Source organism: Anser anser (assembly GCF_964211835.1).
Source record: "Anser anser genome assembly, chromosome: 3".
NCBI lineage: Eukaryota > Metazoa > Chordata > Aves > Anseriformes > Anatidae > Anser > Anser anser.
In genome coordinates this window covers 113553118-113573062 of record NC_139722.1, presented here as the reverse complement: position 1 = coordinate 113573062, position 19945 = coordinate 113553118, and the positions used below count along the sequence as shown (strand labels likewise).

Sequence of the window (19945 nt, the reverse complement as noted above, 5' to 3'; positions counted from 1 at the left end):
CAGATTCACCAGCCAGTAAGCCAACCAAGCCCCAGGATTTGACATTCCCTTTAAAACACAGATCTTCCTTGGAAATTGAATGTCCACACATGAACCCCCCATACTCTCACCCATTCCATAGACAGCTGCCATTTCTTGCAGAACCAAAACATGGTGACTAATGACACTTTGTAAATAAAGAACACACAGTTCTGGCTTTTCTCCCCCCGCATGTGGAACACAGAAGCACACGGAGCAGCACCTGGTGGCTGGAGGCACCAGTGTCCAGCCACCCATCAAAGGCACCCACCTGCTGTCCCTCCCCACCTGGCCCCATGCTGGGTTTTGGCAGGCCCACAGCCAGCACTCCTGCACCCGCTGTCCTGCTTCTCCTGGCTGCCTCAGCCTCACCTGCTGCCTGCAGGGGCACCCCAGGGCCCAGGGGCTGCTTGTGCCAGCCACACCAGCTGCCCCCAAAACACTCGATCAACAGGCAGTTTCCCAGAGGTCATGCTGCTCCCATGCGAGGGACAGGCATTGGGCTGTGAAACAAGGACAGGAGACCAATGCCAGTCAGCTGGGTGCTCAATCCTTCCCTCCTGCAAGCACCCCAGGCCGACCGCACAGTCCACAGCACTCTGCAAGCTTGGCTGGTCACAAAATATAAAGCCTTTCCCACAGATAACAAGGAGGGTCTGAGAGCATCAGTGTGCTCTTCCGTGCCCCTGCCACAGGTATGTGTTGGCATGCAAATCTGACAAATTATTTCTAAAAGTTTTACACAGCAGGCAAAAGTCATCTAAAACATGAATCACATCTTTTAATGTTTAGGTGTTTTATTGTTTTACACAAACAAGGTTTGAACAGTCAGAGGTAACTGGGATGCATACAATGGCCCCTAATTCCACTTACACATTGGGGGTTTAACTGCTAGGAACCTTATCAATGCTACCGATAGAAAACATTCAAAATGCAATGTACAAATCAGAGAGCTCAGATGAACCTGCCTTGAATTGCTGCAGATTGACTTAAGCAAACATCAGAGTCCCTCAATTCTACATAGAGATCTGCTGTATTTCATAGGGTTTAGTACCATTTCAGGGAGAAAGTTATCCATCAGGAAAACTGCAAGCAAAGCTTCTCAGAATAAATTGTGTAAAACCATGTTATCACAGCATGGTCTGGTCAAACAGGCTGAACTATTTCAACTGTTTAAGGAAAGAATACCTTAGAACAGCGTATGTGTATTCTGATGGCTCTTGTTTTTTAGTGCCAAGAACACAAACCAGCAGTATACCAGTTAAACTCTGAGAGACAAAACCACAAAGAATTCAAGCACTCCCTCTGACCTCAGGAAGTACATAAAATGGGGGAGATTTGGGGGGCTTAAAGGCTCAGGACCCTTTTAGCATCTAAGGTCACATACACACCAGTAAAATAAGTGGTGATTACTCCTGGAACATGCAGCTCTACAGAACCAGGCAACCAGCAGAGGCCTTGCTCTGCCCCAGCTGTAGGAGCACCATTTCCATGCCACCTCTGAGCTCAGGGCAGGCGTGGTGTCCCTATCCTTTGGTCACACCGCTGACAGGAACGCCCACTGGGGCTGATGGGGGCGTGCAGGTTGCAAACAGCATGCAGCAGAGCTTCCTCTCCCCACGGCCTTCAGTATGCGCTGCCCACATCTTGCAGGAAAGAGTCCTCTGCAGGAAAAAAAAACAAAGCAACGGCTGTGAGAACCTAAGTCAAAGCATACTGTGGTGCCTTAGACTGAGTTGGGTATGGACCAGCCATGGAGCGACCCTAGAAGACCCATTTGCACACTATGAATGACCTCTAACCTGGCCGTATTTTGCCCTAAATGCAAGATGAAGCATTACCTTTGCCAAGACACACACAGACCTCAGCTTGCATCACACGTATCCAAAGGTTTTGGGAACTCCCACAGCTTCCTCCCACCTGGAGAGGGGCTGTGGCACTGTGTCAGCCCCATCACCTTCCTGCCCAGGCAAGGCGATAGGTGAGGAGGGGAAGGGAACTCTTACCAATGATTTCCAAAGACAAAGGCTTTAAGGGTCAAAAGAAAAACTTGCCCATTACTTCAAAAAGCATCCCACAAGCCATGAGTAGGCTTGCCTTTGATGGTCCCATTTAGAGTTAGGTGACAGCCAGGCAAAAATCCACTACAAAAGAAAATTCAGTGTAATCACAAGCAGTGACTTTCAATAGCAACTGTATGCTGCATTTTTCAGAAGACTGCTTGATTTGACCTTGTCAAGTGAGGCCACTTAAAACTCCATGTTATGGGCAAAAGCACAACTGAAACTTGCCTGCCTTTTTGTATTTTGGCTCTTTTAAGGTAAGCATTTCAGAAAGAGGCAGAAATAAAACTCAACACAGGCTCAACAAAGAACATCCAAGCTGATTAAGAAGATGGAAAGAGGAGAGAAGAAGCTGTCGCCACCCATTCTGCACCAGCAGGCTGCCACAGTGCATTTTGTGCAGGGTAATGCACCAGTAAAGCAACCACGTGGGAAAGAGAGAGGTGTCAAAGACCTGGGGACAGCAACTTGGTGGGGAGACATTACTGAATGGATCACAGAATTTGCCTAAAATGACAGAGGAGCTGTAACATTGACAGCAATTTTGCCCTTTTACAGTCCAGGACACTTTGGATTCACCGCCCTTTTTCAATTCTTGTTGAATCGCGCACTTTTGTATTTGCAGCCTGCCTCATGGCACAACATGATGATTCAGCTGCAGCCTTGGAGCCATGCGATGGCAACCTGGTCAGCACATGGTCTGTCCAAACCCACTATGGGACAGATAAGTGACTGCCAGCTGGTAATCATGACCTTACTGTCCTCGCAGTGAGCACAGCTTTGCAGGAGGGGCTGGGGAAGGAAGTTACTGTGGCCATGGCATGACACCTCTGGGAAATAAGCACCTGAACATCACACTCCATCCAGACAGCTATGGGTCCACCTCCTGCTGACCCCAAACCCTCTGAAATCTGAAGATGCCTAATAACTTCATTAAAGAAGGCTTCTGCCTTCAGAAAACTCACATAGTCAAGCTAAAATAAGCAGCACATGCAGAAGGAACTGGGATTTTTCTAGGCACCCCAGCATCTGTGAAGGAATAAATCAGCTCAATTGCATGTTCTAAGCCATCTGGCCTAACATACCATCAGTTTTTTAACACTGTCATAAAAACAAAAACAAAAACCTGAATTGGTCTAGACTTTCCATTTGGCTAAAATTATTATGTGAGTATTTAAATGGGAAGCTAGAAGTAATCACTTAAATTTTATCCCCTTTACATTTGAGAATGTAAAACTGAAGCTCAGCAGTAAACAAGACTTTTTCCATAACCAGTCAATTTTGTTTGGTTTAAGCTAAAATTCTAGGGCTGTCTTTTCATTTATAGCCATGCTTTGTATCTAGGTTAAGAACTTTAAAGTATGCTAAAGATAGGCTTTTGTTCTCTATCTGCTTGCTTTTACCTCTCAGTTACTCCTAAGGTCAGATCTTCAGCTGTTGGAAGCCAGCATCTCTCCATTAGAGCCCGTGGGGTGTGACACTGACTGCAGCTGAGAGCAACCCACCACGAGCGCGCTCTCTGTTCACAAATCACCACAGGTCACAGCTCCAGAGGGGCTCCTGGACAACTTTCTGTATAATTCATGATCGCTTCCTGAGGTAAATAATGCGTTCTGTGCCTCAGGTCACTGTGCTTCTTCAAAGGCCCAGTCAAATAAAAGTTTATTTTTATTTTATTTTAAAAATGACTTTTCGCCCATCTTCCTTGTTCTCCCTTTATCTTGGCTTTGACCCTGATGACAGCAAGTAGTCACTGTCAGCTCACCCCTTCCATTTCAGACCCCTCCTCAGTAAGCAAGTGTGCACAGCCATCAGCTGCTGTGTGCCCCAGGCCAAGCTGCGTGGTTTTACTGCAGGACAAGCACGCTGTGCTGTCCTCAGTTCCCCAGCTGAAACGCTGGCACCTGACCCCATCACAGCCCCACACTTTCCATGGGACTTGCCCTGCCCTCTTGCCCTCCCATCAGCAGGCACAGCAGCCCAGACTTGCTCTTTGTCCAACATCTTGGCACACTTGGTGAGGGCAGAGCAGGAGAAGCTTGGCCCCGTTGTCACCCCCCTGTTCAGACCACGGGTACCTCACGTAATAGAGGAAAGCGGCACCCGCCTGAATTTCAGGAGGCTCCTGTCGCATCTCAGCCACAGATGAGGGCAAAGCTTCATTCTTCCTCCTCCAGAGCAAGGGCAGAGCACAGCAGGCACTTGTGTTCACCTTCAAGAGCAGCTTTGGGGGCTGCTGCCAGCCAGTGACACGGCTCTTGGTGGCTTCCAGCCATGGAGCGCTGTGGGAAGCCGCCATGCCCCTCAGCCAGGCTGCACACAGCACACATGGTGGGATGGAGCTGCAGATCAGCACACCGTGCTGCCTTCCAAAGTGGAGGCACCCAATCTGCAGAGACATCCTCATGAGCATGAAATGATTCCTCACGCAGCTTGGACAGACCAAGTGCAAGCATCCTTACTTAATTTGTGATACGGCACTAATGGAGCCACACTTGGGGAAATACCACATGCACTACTCCTGCTACTGTCACTGCCAGGGACAGTCGTAGGCTGCGGGGGGACCTCTCACACGACCCATGCAAACAGTAATTATGTTCCTAAACATTCAGTTCCTACCTACCTTCCACAGGCTGATTTTAAAGGCAAACAACAGCTTTTCTAATTTTCATCAATTATTCATGGACCACTTAAGATAGTCATCAAATATATAATCGAATTAAATTAACATATTTTGAGGTTTGTAACCCAAGATTTCCTGTTTCAGCCCACAGGATGCCTGCTTCTGTTTGGGTTGCCACTTAATCATTGCATAATATTTGTTTTGGCTTTGTTGTGTGTAAGAAGAGATTTATACTATTCCATCTGGCTGCAGCATATTAGTGAGCAGAGGATAAAAGCCATCCTTAACTCCTCTGTAGGCTATGTTAATGTGACACTGTACTGCACTATGAAGCTTTGGAAACAAACACCAGAGTGGAGCAACCAGAGATGCATACAACTTAGTTTGCCACCACCTCTATCAGCTTTTACTGTCTTTACCAAATGCATGCTATCCGAGCATCTTCCCCATGCTCCATACTCCTTGTCCCACTTCCTAAACTGCCTGAATAAAAACACACAGGAGCGCATACAGTCTGGTGCCTCTCAGAGGCATTTTCTGTGTCTTCTTCACCACCATGAAAAAAAAAGCTGTCTTGTGATTTCATCTGTATTTATTTAGGATGACTTCACCGTTGCAATAGCTCTTGGCTGCCCCACGATGAATCAGGGTCCCACCACACTAGGTGTGCAACACTCCAAACCAATTCAAAGACAGCGCCTGCCATCTCAGTCTGGAGAAGAGCTTGACTTACCACCCACTGGAATCAATGGGAAGACTCACGTTGACTTCAGCGGACCCTGAATCAGGCTCTCAAGGGAAGACAAGCTACAAGAAGTGACTGATGGATGCAGACTTCATGTTTATTGGCACTCGGAGATGTGACAAGGAGTTCTGACAAGTCACAGATGTAAAAAAAAAATCAACAAAACTCTACATCATCTATAATCAAGTGTAAAATAAGTGGAAACAGCAACAGTTTCAGCATGAAGCACTTCCAGTGGTACTTACTGACGATCTGCGATCAACAAGTCGGGGTTAGGAAGGACAAGAGCAGAGACATTCACACAACAGAGCTGGATGTGCGACGATTCAGTCACTGCAGCTCCACTGGAAAGGAGAAACAAGCGGGGCAATCGTGCCTCCTGTTAACCGTCTGCTGCTTCTCGGGGCGGCCAGCACCCAGCTCGGCATGGTGTCCCTTTGGGATGTGTCAGCACACCTGCCAGCCCATGCTTCACTGCAAGAACTAGGGTGACCGGGGCAGGTCTGAGGGCTGAAAAACCTCTCCTTGATGCTCCACACCACTCCTTCCAGCCAGCGCCGTGCTATGGGGGAGGGAAGAGGAAGTCAATTAAAAACCCTCTTTTAAAGAAGGGAAATAAGATACCATCAGAACCCAATCCACAGAGCGAGTAACAGCTGAGCAGGAGAAGCTGTTTTACTTATTGAGTGGCATTTTAGGCACAATGGTTTACATTTTAGATAATTCAGTGTATCAACTGTACAACAAAAGTAATTCAATGATACCATTTTCAGCCTTTGAGCAGGATGGATCTTAATTGCCAAAGAGACATTTTCCTTCATATCTCTGGATCTCTACTTCATGATTTTTGTACTTTGAGCCTCAGAAAATTGCAGCTCTCCTGATTAAGTGCTTAATTGTGGTCAGTGCTTTTCAAAGTATTTTCAGCAGTTAGTTTAAGTTCCACTTCAGAAACACACTGTTATCGACTTCTTTATCAACTTGCAAAATTTCCCCACATCGAATGCTTTCTGAAGCATCCTCCTGCCTTGGAAGGGACTCACAAGGCAAGCTGGGCACACTCCTTCTGGCACCTGCCTCTGCCACCAGCCCCTGGCCCTCCAGGGGGCCCAGCCACAACCACCCAGCACCCGTGCCCTCACCATCAGGTGGAAGTGCTCCTTCCCCTCCCCAGGCCAGGTTTGCCAGGACACCAAAGGAATTTAGCTGTGATTTTAAACCAGGAATTAGATGCTAGTATATTTACCACGAGGTACCACTCACCGCTGGGTTGCCCCAATATCGCTCCAGCATCATGGGACATAATCACTGCCATGCATCCATGGGTGCTAGCGAGGACACACGGCTTCATCTCTGCCCCTTATGAGACCATGCGTACGTGCTGATGGAAGTTTGAATTTCCAGCTTTACAGCACTAGGAAATTAAACATGGTGTTTGAAGTCCTTTCTAGAAACCTTGCACCAGGTCTCCACTGATCACTGTCACATCTGCAAACTTCTATTGGGTGCTGTACCACTGTAACATCAAGTGTAGATTGCCATCAGAGGTTGAAACTGTTACAAGATTTTTAATGTTGTTTTCACAGCTGTGAGATAAAAACATTGTCTGAAACACACCAGAGTTTAAGAACAGAGAATATCTCAGCACAGTTTAGAAATACTTAGACTCGGGCAAACACATTATCAATCAGCCCTGATCCTTACCTCCGGGCATTTGAGCAGTCGCCTTGAAACCAAGACAGGGAGAAAGGGCTCCTCATCTGCCCACAGTGATTCACATGTAACTGGACCTTTTTGGCACAGGAACTGTTCAGGCCATTTATCCATCACCAAAGCTGGCGCACACACCTATTTCAACCACAGCACACTGAGTAGCAGCATATCGCTTTCAAGCTGCCAGCACACAGAAATGCTCAGGGGCACATGATGGGGTGAACTGGTCAAAAAGCCAGAACCTAAAGCCTGGTTTGAAGCTCAGCTGCTTGGCACTGGCACCCACAGTGAATGCTAAATGAATATTTGCCCACCCAAGAGGCCAGCGAGGACCAACAGATTTTATACCAGTTCAGATGAGGAGCCAAAACACCAAAAACGCAGGGAATCACAAGGGCTGCTCACAGCCCTGGGCCAGACCGTGACATCGCATCATGACATCGCATAGCCAGGCTCAGGCTGGCAGCGGTGCAGGATGCACTGCTCCTTTGAGCAGCGTCGTGCAGCCGGGAACAGTTCCAGCCTCACCATCGGATTACCTTCACTCCCCATTTTATGGGAATTTGCAAGAAGCTCTTAAAGTTTTACAGCTTCTGTGCAGTGTGGTTTTGAATTTATAGTGGGTTAAAAAAAAAAAAAACAAAAACACCACAACATGGTTGAGATCAAGCCTTGCTCCAGGAAGCCCAGGGTGTCTCAGGGCTCAGTTCAACCACACATCTCTGGAAAGTTTTCCTAAATTAAGAGTCAGGGATGGAGCTAACCAGACCTCAGCTGCACGCTCAGCCACGGAACCTTGAAGGGTCTCCTCATTCCAGGAACACTGTGACGCTCAAGCCAATTCTCACCTGCTGCTGAGAGCTGTGCCTCTTGTGTGCCACAGCACAGAAACAGACACACAGCAGGCCCAGCTCAGCCAGGAAATCCCTGCCTCTGCTACCAGGCGCCTTCCTGCAGTGCAGGATCTGTCCTAGCGCAGGAGGCTGGAGCAGTCAAGCCCAGGGGCACAGGCAGCTCCCCCGAAGCTCCCCACCAGGGCCAACCTCAGGCTCCAAGTTGACGGAAGCCACAGGGCACCGCAGTGGTGCCACCAGCCGACGTTCAAACAACACAGCCACTAATGGTTAATATGAAAATATTTTCATCTCGTTGTACATGAGAAAAGATTATTACTTTCACGGTTTAAAAACTGAATGTGTTGATCCAAGTGTAATCTCTGTATTTTATCATTTGATTATTACATTAGAAATACAAATGTCAATGGGCTGTAGTAACCCAAGTTATCCAAAGAAGAAAGATGTGTTATTTAAATTGTAGGACAGAGAGAAGAACAGAAGCCAACAAGGGACTTGGAACTTTCATTAATTAAAAAAATATTACTTCTGAAAAGTATTTCAGGAGCAGAGAGCTTTTGTTTTCCTTAAACGCTTTCTTTTGCCACAGCCAGAACAAGGAAAGACAGGGAGGATGCAATCACAGCCTTTGTAAACACACTGAGGAAAACCACAGAACTTCCTAAATTACTATATTTTTATTGCCACCACTTCCATTTGCGCCAGATGGACAGTAAGGTCTGCAACTCTTCCAAGAAGGGGAAATAAAAGAGCACTGAGGTTCATCTGAGGAACCCAGCAGCTGGGGACTTGGGAAAACACTATATTAATGACAGCTAGCAATACTGGATAAGAGCACTCCGAGTAGCAACACTTGGCTCCACTTCTACTTCTTTTGCTCCTGCAGCATCCCCAAGCCAGGATCCCCCTGGCTGGTGCAGCCCCACTGCACTGACATGGCAGCCAGCCCAAGGGCTCGTGTGAGATGAGGGCAGCCTCCCCAGGGAGGGGACAAGGGTGTCTCAGCAGGGAGGGAGAGTAAGCCCCAGCACAAGCAGCAGAACTGCAGGCAGTTTCCATTTCTTGGTCGCCCAACACAGAGAGATGGGGCCCGAAGGGCTGCCCTCCCACAACAAGGAGGTGGCATGCTTTACAGATGCTTAGTGGCAGCCACGTACTCATCTGCCACGAGCTAGTGTGAGAATCCCAATCCATAACCCTTGGAGATGGAGGTCTGAGCAATGCTTCATTGACATTTTTCAGGGGCTCAAAGCCTGAAGATGCTTTTGTCTTCCCTTTACTAATCTTCTTTGCAGTCCAGTTGGCACCTTGCTTTGGTGCCTTGTTTCATTTTTGTAAGCCCACATCAGTTTGTTTGTCCTTCTTATTCTAAACCTTCCCTAATCAATCTGCCACGCGAAGAATTTTCTTTACACCTCAGACCAATTCAACTCAAAACGACGTAAAGTACAACCAGAGGCCACAACAGAGCAAAGCACATTTATTTATTCATTTAGAAATGCGTAGCTGTCCTCCAGGATCCCTGTTCTGAACTTCTTGCTAAAAGCATCTAACACAAACTGGAAGCCAAGACTGTGCGTAATAGTTAATAACATGAGTGTGCTGCCAAGAATTGATTCAAATTGTTATGATTTGCTATTGAACAAGCTATTGCCTTGATTTCTCAGCAAAGTTCAAGTTTACCGCAGACTGATTAGTCCTGCTAACATTCCTGAAGCACCTACTGTTGTATGAAATTTTATTAAATTGCCAGCATCAACGGCTGTTCAAAGTTTGTGCGCCTTATTGCAATTGATGACAGCAAAATAAGGAAATAAAGGAAGGGGGAGGGAGGGGAACCCTGTTAAGGTTTTTTCTTTTTCCTTTTTCAATAAAATGTCAACTCCATTATATAGATGTCAACTCCATTACTGTAATGCTCCTTCTGTAACCTCAACATGTAACTATCTGCTAATAAAACAAGTTTCTCAAAGGAAGCATTGAGGGCAAGCACACCCACTGCAGGTTTCAGTCTGTTTAAGAAAATGCCTCTTTATCCCCATAGGCATGTATACCACCTCCATTACTCCATTTCCCTGGTTATCTTTGGCAACAGAACCCAAAGCTCCACATGCTACCCCAAGGAGCTGGCAGTGGCCTGACCTGTCCTCCTTACAGAAGCCAGAAAGCGTGGATGAAGAGTGAGGCTGGCCAGGCCATAGGGAAGCCGCACCAGAGCAGGGATGGGAGCCACCAGGGCTCCTGCCCAGGGCCCCCAGGTGCTACTAATCCCACGCAAACACCCCCAGCACATAGCAAGGCACTTGGTACACAAGGCAGGTACATGCATATGAGTATTTGGAGGAGAAGACAAGGATGAAGCCCGGAGCTGTTCAAAAGCACCAAGCCCCACAGATACTTTTTTTTTTAATTCTCTTTTTAAAATAAAAAAACATCCCGGGGGAAGATCCTCACCCTCCCTGCACAACAGCAGTGAGAAGCCCTGAGGAGGACAGGTTGCCTCCCGCCAGCTTGGGCATGTTGACTGTACTTGTCAATATGGAGACAAAGATGAGGACATATTTTAAAAAGAATAAAGAAATCCATTCCAGAATGGGGGTTGTTTAGATAATTGATTTCCCTTGGACTTACAAGCACTAAATAACACCCTCTGAGCCACATCTCCCAGATAACCTTTTCCTTCAAATCTCTCTTCCAAAGGATTGGCCTTTGACAGAGGCATCTTTCAAAGTGCAAATCCAGCAAGCTTTAAGCCAGCTCATAGGTAAGACCTTTCTGAGAGAACATGATGATGATTCCTCAAGCAATTATTTTTTCTTAGTATCCTTTGCATAGAGAGAGCTAATTAACTGCCTGTGAGGTTCTGCAGATTCACAGCGAAAAATGAAGTAGTACAAATGTCATAATTAATTAGCAGTTTAATGCTAGAATGAACACAGCAAAGGTGATATAAATATTCAAGCAACAGGACCTCCACACCAGCGTGCTCATTGGGCGAGCCACCCTGGATGCAGCAGGGATGCCGCTGTCCGCACACGGCGGCCACGGGCTCAGCCCAGCGCCAGCACCCCCAGCTCCTGCCTGCCCCCACTGCCCGCTGGAGAAGGGCCCCACAAGGGCGCTGCCACCCGGGACCGGAGCAGTGGGAGGATCCTACACCCAGCCTGATCCCCACACACCCAGCCCCTCAAAGGGAACAGACTCAAAGCACCTGCATAAGGCCCTAGGGCTCTGGAGCAGAGTGGGCTCACGCAGAAGAAGCAAACGGGGTGAGCTTACACATCTCCATGCTGGGGTACGGGGCTCCTTCCACACACTGTGCACAAGCACACACAGCTCCTCTCAGCTCCCCCCTCTTCCACCTTGGCCCGCAGGCATTCCTTGGGGCAAAAAAAGTGAACAAACAGGGCAGTTACACCAGCCACCGCCCTCCCAAGCTTCTCCACAGCAGCACCACTGGTGCAATTTGTTCTGCTTTGCTCATTACAGAAGGCAAGGCTTCTTTTTCATTTTTTTTTTTAGTGCCACCATCACTTTGCAGAAGGCAGCTGCAGGGGGATAGGCACCACGGGGGCACCCATGACACAGGGGGGCAGAGCCTGCAGAGCACACAGCACAGAGGGAGTAAAAGGAGTCAGAGCAGTAACCCAGGGTATGAAAATAGCATAGCCTTGGTGATGAGAAAACAGCAGAGAAGAGAAGGTCCTCAAGCTCTGTTACCTTTTTTCTCCAGCCTAATGAAATCCTTCATTAATGCAATCTGGAAGAGGCCAGCACCTCTTAAACATCTGCCCATGTGCTTTGCTCAAATACCAAACTTTTCCCTCCCACCCCTCCTCTGCTTCCACTCACCTGCCCATCTTAGTGGCCTGTGTCAGCACTCCAAAGAGGCACCCTTTACAGAGGCTTCTCCCCCACAGTGCTGCCTCCCACAGGAGGGAACAGTGACATAAGGGCTCCTTTGTGCCCAGGAATCACTAGGGGACAGCACCCTGCCAGGCTCAGGCTGCAAACGCAACCCCTCGATGTGCAGCAGCCTACCCCAGAGGCATCAGCAGGGCACTCACCCCTACAGCCTTCCAAAACCCAAAGGTAAATCCCCTAGAGAAGTGCTTGCTATCTAGGCAAAAGACAACAGTGGCTGCAGCGATGGGAATTTCCAGGGAGGAATCTGGTGATGCCTCCTCAGAACCCTTTTTGCCACCACTTGCTCCAAGTCCCCTCCAAGTGCATTTCATCCATGAAACTTATTTAACCAAATCCTCCCAGCTCAGGCCTCCTCTGTGCCAGGTTGTGCCATAAACTCTCACAGGTGTTGAAAGAGGCCAGCCCACAATTTCAGGGAGCATACAGACCAGATGTAAAGAGCGCCTGCATGGTCTCATCCAGCCCCAGGCAGAAGGTGCTGGCTGAAGCTGGAGACATGCCTAACAACACAGAGATGCACCTAACAAGACAGAGCCATTAGAGCACCTTGGGGTTGAGTGCACGGGAGAGCTCTGGCAATGACGTAGCTAGTGCCCTCTCCAACACCACCTCCTGGTTAGGAGCATGACTCCACTGACCCCTCACGGCATTCACCATCCTTCACAAAGCCTGAAAAACCCCACTCACATCACACAAACTGTCTTGACTGAGAGAAATTGCTCCAAGCTGGTGGATCCTCTCATGGCGAATGATAGCTATAGATGGCTGCAAGACACATGCTTTCTTCAGTCACACCTATAAAACACTGTATGCAAACAGGTAAACTCTGGGGAACAGCAGCACAATGTGACACGAGGCAGACAGAGGTTAGTGACCCCAAGGGCCACCTGACCTCCCCCCACAGACCCAAGCCCACCCCACAGCCCACCACCAGCCCAGCTCTGCTCAGTCCCTCTGGCAGCATTCGGACCCAAGCTCAGTGAGTTAATTTCAAGCATGGCCCAGGGACTTCTGATAGCCAGTACTGTGAGTCAGATCACAAACAACAGCTTCCCTCAGCATGTACATTCTTTAATTTACTTAAAATAAAAAGCTCAGGTGTCATTTCCTTAGAAAAATATCCTTCTGCCCAGCAGCTCCTTTACCCCCTTCTGATCCCCTGAGGATACTTGTCCTGCTGTCCTGCGCATCCCAGCCTTGCAGCTGCGGGGTCACCGGCAACCCACACACAGAGTGGCTCCGGCACCAAAGGGCCCCCATGCTCACCCCCCTGACCCAGCACCTCCCTGCCCGCAGCCCCGTGCTGTTGCCTGTCCCCCAGAACAGCTCCAGCCCCCAGCCCCACACAAGCGCTTGTTCTCACACGCTCTTGCCTGGGCTCACCCCTTCCACTGCACTGTGCCCTTCTCCCCCTCTGGCTGCCACCTTGCTCCGCTCAGCCTCCAGGAGCAAGGGATCTGAGTAACTATGGTTACTTCTAATTGTGCAGGGAATATTATTCTGACTTCAAAGGCAATGGAGAGGATCCTTCAGGAAGTCTCTCTACTTTATGATTCCCTCACACTGCATCTAAATCTAACCCAAAGAGTCACCTTGACCACAGGCTGACATAAGGATGCCAACAAAAGAAATCAGGAGATGTCAAATGAGCATGGAGGTTTTTTCCTGATTTTTTTCCCCCCTATCCAAAGAAAGGCATTTAGCATCACATGTCCTATCTGCAGTTTCATCTATAGCCAACTACGTATCTGCAGATTGTCCAACTTCTTCTCTACCTACTGCTCAGGCTAGGTATTGGCACCCTTTGACTCTCCCTGTTAATATAAAACACCTTAGGTGCTTTGCTAAGTAACCTATTTGCAGCATGGACTCCTGAATGTGCCTACAGACCAATTTTTTCAGGGCCTTCACAGAATGACATCTGGGCCCTTTCTCTCTAGCTGGGGTTTATCGTTGCTCATTGCTAGGATCAGAACATTTATTTGCATGACTCGCACAGAAATGCCATGCTTCACTCCATGTTGTAAAGCACAGAGCCAGTGGCAATACAAGATTCACAAATTGAAAAAAAAACACAAACAGAAGAGACTCAACACACCAAGGAGCCCAGACACTGCTACCTGCCATTCTAACATCCAGCTCAGAGCATGCAGCAAGGGGGAAAAGCCTGTGCAGGATGTCCCCTGGCCCCCACAGAGTCAGCAGTGCCCAGGGCAGGGAGGCCCAGGCAGGGATCTCCAGCCCCACCATAGAGACCTCCCATGGATGAGAGCCCAGCAGCTACGGCAATCAGTATGACAAACAGAGGCTGACATTTCTCAGACCAGCAGAGATTCCAGATCTGACAGAGGAGACATCTCAGCTCCCTCCTGATCCAGGCACAGGAGGAGATGGGTGCCAGGGGACAAAAATTAAGCGTTACATTAGCACACCACTTGCGCTTGTGGGAAGCACTGAGCCTTCTTTGGCAGGGGGAAGAAGCTGCATGGGTTTAAGTGGCCTTTGCATCAGCAGAAAGGGCTCCTCTGCCTGGTCCAGGACAGGGGAAGCTAACTTTCACCCCACCACACTACCCGGCAGCACAGGGATGCTTCACGCTTCCTCTGCTGGTGTGAAGTCCTGAGCGCCAGGGAGGGTGTGGACAGACAGACACCTCCAATGCAGGTTGGCTCCTCTTCCCCAGCCAGGGCAATTAACTACAAGCAGCAGGGATCAGGAGGAAGCTTTAAACACTGTCATAGAGCAACATGGCAATGACTTCACAGCCCAGGTCTTACTGGGACATTTAACTGGCTTTTCCACACAGAGGAATCATCGAGCCTTGCACACTGCAGCAATGAGGAAAGCCATCCTTGCTATTCAGCTATATTAAATAAAAATGAAACAAACCCAGCACAGAATGAAAGAATGCTATATAAGCCAGGAGGCTGCTGAGGCACCCGAAGGAGCCCAGCCAGGGCACAGGCCTGCTGCCAGCCCGGAGTAACACACAGCGTGAGACACCTCGCAACAAAGGCCAAAGCCCTAAATAAATATTTATGTTCTGTTGTCTGAGAGCAAGCTGTACAAGCTGACACTAACACAGCGCTGGAGTATCTTCTTCAGCATCAGTGACTAGGAAACACAAAAACAGCTCTTGGACATTTCTTTTAACGTCCTTTGCTAAATAAGCTGTTTGCAGCATGCACTCTTGAACGCGCATAGGCCAACTTTTGAGGCCCTTCACAGGAGGGAGAAGAGGATGCACCTAGAAGCTCACAGGAGATGGCTTCACTCACATCACCACACCATTTCTCTCAACAGAAGCCTTACCCAGGCAGATCTGGGGACACAGGACCTTTACCTGGGTCTCTGTAGCTGAAAGCATCCTTCTCTTGAGGCAGCAGGACTAGGGGCTAGAGCCTGCCCTGTTGCTCCTACTCCTGCTGCACAGCCTTCAGGGGACAGCCCCCCCTGCCTATGGGCATTAATAGCCTTGCCCAGCCCCACACAGGAGGCAGACGAGGTCAGCTGGTAATGGCCAGCACCTGTGCCAGCCCACAGCCACCCCCCAGTTCCCTCTTTGCAGTTTGAGGCAAGAAATGCAAGAAATGAGAAACTGGCAAGAAATGCAATGGGGAGTTGGTGGCACGGTCAGTGCGCCTCAGTGTGCAGAAGGGAGCAGGAGGAGCAGTCCTGTGGTATTTCAGTGAGACTGAAGCATATGCAGCAGAAGTGACCACTGGCACCACCTAACCCAGGCCCACGGGATTTTGCTGAGCACAGAATGAGACACAGCTGAAATCAGTGTAATCCTCATTTACAGGAGCTGATCTCAGACAATGCCTGCACCTAGTGCCAACCCTTGGGGTGCTGAGTCTTTTGGTGCCTTTTGCAGTGATTTGGCAGGAAGCCTGAGGGGCCAGCTGGTGTTCCCAGCCACGCTCCAAGAGCAGAGATGAACTGGCCGGCAGGAGTGGCAGGAGTTGGTTACTGCCAAAGGGCGCTGAGACCCACACAGGTACCAGCCGTGGTGCTTCAGGGCACACAGCACGGGTGGGCAGGAGGATACTCACCTCCCAGGGCAGGGTGATGGGGGCTCCCAGGAGGGGACTTCGGTCCAAAGCACAGCACCAGAAGGGCCATGAGGGCTGGCCGGAGAGACGGTCCCAAGGGAAACTCCATCGAGCGCACACAGCTCTCAAGGAAGGTTTGAGGTGTCCGAGACATTTAGCGTTCATCCCAAGCAGCAAAACGTGCAACATCTGCAGTCACAAGGGAAAAAATTGCAAACGGTAATTGTGTAACGGTAATTGTCATCAAGCAAAGACGGACGGGACGGGGGGCCCTCAGCATGGGCAGGTGCCAGGTTCAGCAAGGAGACCACCCCTGCCACCTACATCTGCTGCTGACTTTATTCTGTGTAAGCAAAGCCACCAAAGTCTGTGAAAATGCCTCCCACAGCTGCTGTCCAGGTGCCGACATCCCTGGCGAGGAGACGCCACCCGGCTGGGCGCAGACGGCAGGAGCCATGTCTGCAGCGGGAGCTGAGATCTCTCCGTGCCACATAAACACCGTCCCTTCCCCGTGAACAGGCCATTTAGTGACACTTAAAACTACTAAATCTGGGGTTTATGTGGAAATGATTTTAGAGTGCACTGGAAACCCCACGTTCCTTTTTCAATCTAACAACGTCTTTAGAAAGCAATTCTTTAAGCTTCCATTTCCAAGACCTTTTTAATCTCTGCAAATTATTGGTAAGAGCAGAATCAAGGCAAACTGCCATCAGCTGCGATCACAACACTGTACCTCAGCAATGAGTGACTATCGCTGATTATTTAGAAGAAACTATTGCTTTTAGGCGAGCTGCCACAGAAATAAATTAGCATTTATACTGGATTATTGAAAAATGCCAAAAAAAAAAAGAAGTCAGCCTCTATCTATATGTCAATTGTGTCTTGCCAAGGTCAATATCTTTACTGTAATAGACACAGTCTAAAATAGCAAGAACAACTTATCTGTGGAAATGAGTGCCGTATGGCCAAAATATGTCATTATTATCAGAAAGACAAACTGGTTTCTGAAATGACACCCACACTCCCACAGCTTTAAATAACGGTGACCTTTGGGGCTACATGTGTAATCAAGAAGCCACGGAAATAACTCAAAAAAATTAAAACCTAATAGTTTGACTTCTTGGTAGGTGCTTTTCTATCAGTCACCCTTATTGCATTTTTTATATCTTTTTAAAAAATCTTCTTTTGAAAGCATTTTGCTTGAATTCTGCAACTAGACCTTCCCATGCTCTGGAAGGACACAGTCCACTTTTGTATGTCACTTCTAGGTAATGACTGATTAAGGTAGAAGAATATACATTTTATAAATGAGGATGACTTTAATTTTTATTTTTGTGCACAACATTTGCCTTATTAATTGGATTTTCATTAGCATCGGTCAAGCATATTCTAAAGAAATTAAACATTTTTTCCCATTGGCAAAGCCAGAGTCACTGAAGTCAAAAGGAAACAAAGGCATGTACCGGGTTTCTGCTAAAGTAAAACAGCAAAGGGAAAACTCACCTCCATGTTTCATTTGAACTGGGACCAGGTATTTCACACCGGCCTTGCCAAAGTGCTTCATTTATTAATATGTGAAGAGCCAGGGGTGCTCCCGGCATGAGCAGGCATGGCACCGTGCTGGCTGCGCTCATCCTGGGGGCGCCGCAGCCCCTGGGGACCCCATCCCCTCGCCATGCTCCCCGTCCCACTTCCCCCAGCAGCGCTTCTGGCCTGTGGGGCCCCTTCTTGCCCAGCCCACCCCTTCCACACTGCTTGTGATCTGTCCCTGCAATGCTACCAGCCATGCGCCTGGCTCAGCGGCTCCCCACGGGTTACATCGGCTGCATGGAACCCCGAGGCCCCGGCCCCTCGCCAGGTTCATGTCCTGCCCGGCCACTCAGCCCCGAAGCAGCCGCCACGGGCTCCTGTCGGCACCCCAAACCAGCCCAGCCACTCCACTCTGCCATCCCCTGCCTGCCTGGGGAGCTCGGGCTGTGATGCAGAGGGGCCATGGGTCAGGGGACCCCCTCCAGGTGGGGGGAGAATCCAGCATCCACTGTCTGCAGCGGGACTGCCGAAGAGTAGGGGACGTGCTCCAGAAGGGAGTCAGCCTCGGGAGGCAAACAGAACACATGGAACAAAGCAGAACAAAACGATAAAATGACTGAAACAAAATATAAAACATGGGTGTAACTGCCAGCCTTCCAGGGAAGACTCTGTTGGAGCAGGAGCTGAGCTACAAGGCTGCCCAGCAGCCCACGTGCAAAGCAACTGCTCTGCTGGCACCTGGAAATGCCCTGGTTTTGGGATGCTGGGGGCCCAGCCCAGCCCTGGTGCTGACACCCGGCCCTCATGCCCTGGGTGCCCCTCGGGCAGCCGGCCAAGCCCAGCCCCATGGCCTCCACCAGCCCCAGACCCCCACCTGCAGCCAAGCCAAGGCAGGCGGGAGGTGGAGGGGGAGAAAGTTGCACAAGGAAAAAAAAATGCAAGCACCAGGAATTGTGCCTAATCTCTGGAAAAACTGGAATTGAATAAAGTGTTGCAGGTAAACTTGGCTGGGGAGCGCGAGTTTCGGACAGTCAAACCAGCAAGAGCAGCAAAGCATGCGGAGCTGTGGATGTGTTTAATACTGCGCGGCACCAGGGTCCTCAGGGTTTAAGGGGGGCATGAAGGTTACACAGAGCTCTCCTCTGGGGTGTTTTATCTTGTCGTGTTCTCCCCCAAGGGGTCAGGAAAAGGATGGGGTTTGGGGAAGGCAAGGGAAGGGAAGGGAAGGGAAGGGAAGGGAAGGGAAGGGAAGGGAAGGGAAGGGAAGGGAAGGGAAGGGAAGGGAAGGGAAGGGAAGGGAAGGGAAGGGAAGGGAAGGGAAGGGAAGGGAAGGGAAGGGAAGGGAAGGGAAGGGAAGGGAAGGGAAGGGAAGGGAAGGGAAGGGAAGGGAAGGGAAGGGAAGGGAAGGGAAGGGAAGGGAAGGGAAGATCCCCCGGCACAGGGCACGGCAGGGACACCCGGGCAGGGCAGTGGGCGCAGTGGTCACAGAGCAGCCCCACGGCATGCAGCAGCCTCACCGCGTACCGGAGCTGCTGCGCGCACGTCGGGGGCCTGAGCGTGGCCGGTCGGGAGCGCATCCTGCTCCGCGCCTCACTCCCGCCGAGGGGGCCGCGCTGGTGCGGAACGGGCCGGTCCCGGTCCCGAGGGCCCCGCCGCCCCTCCGCGGGCAGATGTCCACACACCGGGCACAGGGCTGGGCAAGGCGCGGCCGCCCCGTCTCGTCGCCCAGAGGAGGGAGCGGAGCCCGACTGCAGCCCCTGCCCGGCCACCCCGACGGCGCGCAACTCCCGCGTCCCGGCCCGGGGAAGTTCGGCTGCGGGCGGCGGGGAAGGGCCCTGCAGCGCCCCGGGCTCCCCATCCGCAAGCGGCCCGGGGGGGACAGGCAGCGCTCGGCCCCCGACGGCTCGGCAGGCTTCGCCGCCCCAGCCCGGAGCGGGGGGAACGCGGCCCGGCCCCGGCTCGGAGGCTGCGGCAGCCCGGAGGGGGCATTTCGTTGTCGCAAAACGAACAAACGAACGAACGAACAACAGCAACAAAAAATAAAACCAGAAAGTCCCCAACCCGACCACCGCCCCTACAAACGGCGCCGAGCGGCCCCCGGCGCGGGGATCCGGCCCCTCTCGGCAGCTGCACTCCCCCGTGCGTGCCCTCCCGGCCGCAGCGGGGACCGCACCGTCGGGGCCGCGCCGTCCTGAGGCCGATCCGCGGCGGCGGCGCTTCGGGGGGCGCTTCGGGGAGCGGCCAGGGTCCGGGGGGATACTCCGCTCCGCGCCCTCCGACCGCCCCGCGGCAGGTACTTACGGGCGCGGGCTGCGGGCTGCGGGCAGGGCCGGGCCGGAGCCGCTCCGGCGGTGCCCCGGGGCGGCCGGGCTTAAGAGCCCGTCGGCGGCCGCAGGACAATGGCCGGGAGGAGGGGG

The 19945-nt window shown here is 50.7% G+C and overlaps 1 long non-coding RNA gene across 10 annotated transcripts; it reads right to left on the bottom strand.

Annotated features, from left to right (window-relative positions):
• Nucleotides 1-589: 589 nt before the first annotated feature.
• LOC310896051 lies at nucleotides 590-19934 on the bottom strand. Of its 10 annotated transcripts, none has more exons than XR_014581136.1 (6): nucleotides 15287-15958; nucleotides 6713-6965; nucleotides 5438-6011; nucleotides 3485-4470; nucleotides 3047-3110; nucleotides 590-1682 (listed from the first exon to the last, which is right to left on the bottom strand). It is a non-coding gene; the product is annotated as an uncharacterized lncRNA (long non-coding RNA). The 10 variants fall into 10 exon arrangements; XR_014581137.1 differs by having other exon boundaries at nucleotides 5467-6011; XR_014581138.1 differs by lacking the exon at nucleotides 3047-3110 and having other exon boundaries at nucleotides 591-1682; nucleotides 15287-15957.
• Nucleotides 19935-19945: the final 11 nt, after the last annotated feature.